Below are 4264 nucleotides of genomic sequence, written 5' to 3'. Positions count from 1 at the left end.
GTAAAAGCTTAATTTTACCCTCTTTAGGCAAGATTCATTCATTAAAACTTAAATAAAATATCACTATAACTGACCTAAGCCCTCTGCATCTGGATGACATATGTGTAGCTTGATGTTTTGTGGTACCTCTAGCAGCAGGACCAGAACCTGTCTCTGATGCATGGGCTGGCTCTTTGGAACCTATTCCATAAGGTGGGATGTCTTGGTCAGCCTTGATGCAGGGGGAGGAGCTTGGCCTGCCTCAACTTGATAAACCATGCTTTACTGCTTTCCATGGGGGCCTTATTCCATCTGAATGTTGACAGAGGAGGACTGGATGGGAGGGTGTAGAAGGGAGGTGGGGGAAAGGAATGGGAGGAGAGGATGGAGGGGAAACAGTGGTAGAGATGTAAAATAATAAAAAGTGATGAATTAAAAAAGAAAGAAAGAAAACAGCACCCACAGAAGAAGCTGGGCACAGCCTCAGACACACCTGTAACCCTAGTGCTGTGGAGGGGGAGAGGTGGGATAAAAACTAAGGTTTGTTGGTTGCCAGCCAAGCCACATGCTCCCATGCCCCAGGTTCAGGAAGAGACCCTGTCTCAAAGGGATAAGACAGAAAGAGGCGGAGAAAGAGATTAATGCCTCTCTCTGTCCTGCAAACATGTATGCATAAGCACACACACACACACACACACACACACTGCCAGAAACATAAAAATTTTTTCACATGTCAAATATTCTACAAAATCATGGTGTGAAGAGCTCAGATCATGAGCGCTACATGTTCACACACTAAAATATACTTAACAAACCATGAACTCCAACAAGCAACATTAAATAGACTCAACAAGTCATATTTATGTGGTAATTCATATATTGTGTAATCATACCAATTAAAGAATAAGAAACATGCACTTGAGAGGAAGTGGGAGGACATGGGATAGCTTTAAGGGAGGAGAAGGAGAGGGGATGGTGTAAGCATATTTTAACCTAAAATAAAACAAATTACAAACTCTGGTTGAAACCGTAAGAATGCCAGCGACAACTGCAGCCAGGTTACCATTCCTCCTCAGTGCTAGCAAATCACATTCTGTAAGCCTGTTTTGATAGGATGAAATTTACATCATTCTGATGAGAGCTCACTCCCTTTCTGTTTGCTTTCAGCATCCATTTTAACCAACTTTCCTGCCATGGTTGACTTTGAAAACAGTAGATTTGCAAGAGGGACTAAAAGATGTCTGGAGTGAGGGCAGCAGGCCACTTGGTATGAGAGTCAGAAGGAGGCTGGGGTGGGAAGGTATAAATCGAGGCAGGGAGAAGGGAGAAGAAAATCAACATGACCGAGTGTGTTTGAAGATGACATAATGAACCTAATGGGAACAGGAAACAAAAGATCAACACTCTAGAGTAGGAAAACGGGAGAACTGAACACACCCAGTCATGCAGAAATGTCCAGAATCGGACTGGGCAAGGAGAGGACAGAAACAGTGAAATGACATGGGGAACTTGGAGAATAAAACACAGACAGACACTGAAAACAGAACTGGCAAGGGGTTTGCTTGCATGACACATTACAAAGAAGCTTGTAGATGCTCCAGAGGAGGGAGGGAGAAACAAGCTAAGAAGGGAGGGCTCCACTCAAAAGACTGCATAGACTGCCTGAAATCAACCTTTTGCATGTTCCAAGGAAAGTGATGGAAAGATAGTGACAGATGCCAAAACAGCAGCCTGTAAATAAAGCCTGACATTTTCAGGATAGGGAAAGCTAACCCACAGAGTGTTCTTTTTCTTTACTCTCAGCAAAGAATGTTCAAGATCACAGATAAACAGAGGGGTCGTCCCCACTCCCCAACCAAGTAATGCTGCAAACACCTGCTGATGTCCTCTAGTTCCCTTACAGTCTCTACTTCCCTTACAGTTCTGACTCTCTTTTTTAGTCATAGCATCAGGGCGGGGGTTGGGACTCCCCAAACTGCCCCTTCCAAAGTGCGCTGGTTGGTTTTTGTCAGCTTGACACAAACATAAACATATCTGGAAAGAAAGAATCTTGATTAGAAAAAAAAAACACCTTTTATAACATTGACCTGTGGACAATTCTTGGTTAACAATTGATGTGAGAGGGCCCAGCTCTGGACAGGTGGCTCTGGATTGTGTGTGAAAGCAGATTGAGCAAGGCAGTCCCTCCCATGGCCTCTGCTTCAGTTCCTGCCTCCTGATAGCTGCCTTGAGTTTCTGCCCTGACTTCCCTTCAGTAAGGGATTGTATGCTGTGAACTGAAACAAACCCTTTCCCCTTGAAGTTGCCTTTGGTTGTGATGGTTATTACAACAATAGAAAAATAAGGAAGACGAAGTCCACTGTCAACCGCAGGCTGAGACTGCTACCTCTGATCAACAAGCTGGCAAACCAAGGTTCTCAACATCCTTCTCCTAAGCTTGTTTAACTTTTGCTGGACCAGCTCATAGGACTTGGGAAAATCACACACACAGACACACACACACACACCACATGCACACACACACACCACATGCACACACACACACACACACACACACACACACCTATTAGAAAATCCACTCTAATGGATGCAAAGGAACATCAATGTCAAAAAGATGCATGGACAAGCCATGAGGGAGGCTCCTGGGGCCTCTTAGGGAGACATCCTTTTACTTTGCTTTCTGGAGCCTCTGCAAAGTCAGTCCTTTGGGGATTTTTCAACTGCTTCATTCCACAGGGATAACTGAATAAATCTACAGCTGGGGATCAACTCAACAGCCCAACCTCTGTTCCCTTTCCCAGAGATTGTTGGGCGGAGCTGAAAATCCCAAACCTTTAACATATCATTTTCTTTGGTGAACCACCCCACTTTCAACCACTAAGGACCCCCATCTATTAAACATCCCTCAGCCAACCTTAGCTACTAGGGACCCCATCTACTAGGTACCCCAGTGGCTGACTCTCAGCTACTAGGAACCCCATCTTCTAGGCACCCCACTGGCCCACTCTTAGCTATTAAGGACCCCCATCTACCAGATACTCCACTGGCCCACCCTCAGCTACTAGGGACCCCCATCTACTAGACACCCTACAGGCTCACTCTCAGCTACTAGGGACTGATGTGGGAAGTTCTTCTGTATATGTGTTGTTTTTATTGGTTAATGAATAAAGCTGCTTTGGTCTAAGACATGGCAGAATAAAGTATGGTGGGAATTCCAAACACAGAGGAGGAAAAAAGGTGGAGTCAGGAAGATGCCATGTAGCTGCTGAAGGAGACAGACACCTGGGAACCTTACCAGCAAACCATGAGCCTCATAGTAAAATATAAAATATAGAAATGGGTTAATTTAAAATGTAAGAGTTAGTTAATCAGAAGCTCAAGCTAATAGGCCAAGTAGTGTTGTAATTAATATAGTTTCTGTATAATTATTTCAGGTCTGGGCAGGCAGGAGCAAACAAGCACTCTCCTACTACAAGGTACCCCATTTACTGGGTACCCAATTAGCAAATGAAAAATAACTTTTCCTTCCCAGGATCCCAAGGATTTTAGAAGTTATATAGTAGGGAATGAGGACAAAGACTGGGTGTCTATTTTTATAAAACTATAAGAATGTTAAAGAGAAAAGTATCACAGTGCTTAGGAAGCAGAGGTAGGAGGAGGGCTGCTGTAAGTCTAGGAGGAGGGCTGCCGTAAGTCCAAGGCCAGCCTGGCTTACACTGTAAAACTCAGTCTCAGAAAGTTCTTTTTAAAAAAGGAAGGCACGAGAAAGAAAGAAAGAAAGAAATGAAGAAATGAAGGAAAGGGGAAGAAAGGGAAAGAGAAAGAAAAAAAGAAGAGAACTTCACAATTGACAGTCAATTCATTTGAAGGAGAATGGTAAGAAAAGTCAGATACTGGGAAAATTGGAAGTCGAAATAATAGGATAACTATGGGTTTTCGTAAAAGATAAGAATGACAGGATCTGATAAATATTAGGACTGATGCAGGGTTGAGAGATAATGAGGTCTTGTTCTCTGCTGATCTACATTCAGTCATGACATTAATCCTTGAAAAGAAAAATCTCTTTATTTAATGAGCTTCTTTTAAAAAAGAATCACAGAATCTTGATTTAAAGCTGTCTTGGTCAGTGTTCCATTCTTGTAAAGAGACATCATGACCATAGCAACTCTTATAAAAGAATGCATTTAACTGGGGCTGGCTTGCTGTTTTAGAGATTTACTCCTTCGTTGTCATGTTGAGGAGCGTGGCGGCACAGAGGTAGACATGATCCTAGAGAAGTTGAGAG

The sequence above is a fragment of the Alexandromys fortis genome, unplaced genomic scaffold (assembly GCF_014885135.2).
Source record: "Alexandromys fortis isolate MF-2015 unplaced genomic scaffold, M_Fortis_MF-2015_v1.1 scaffold_28, whole genome shotgun sequence".
NCBI classification, from domain to species: Eukaryota; Metazoa; Chordata; class Mammalia; order Rodentia; family Cricetidae; genus Alexandromys; species Alexandromys fortis.
Note: the sequence above shows the minus strand (reverse complement) of the source record.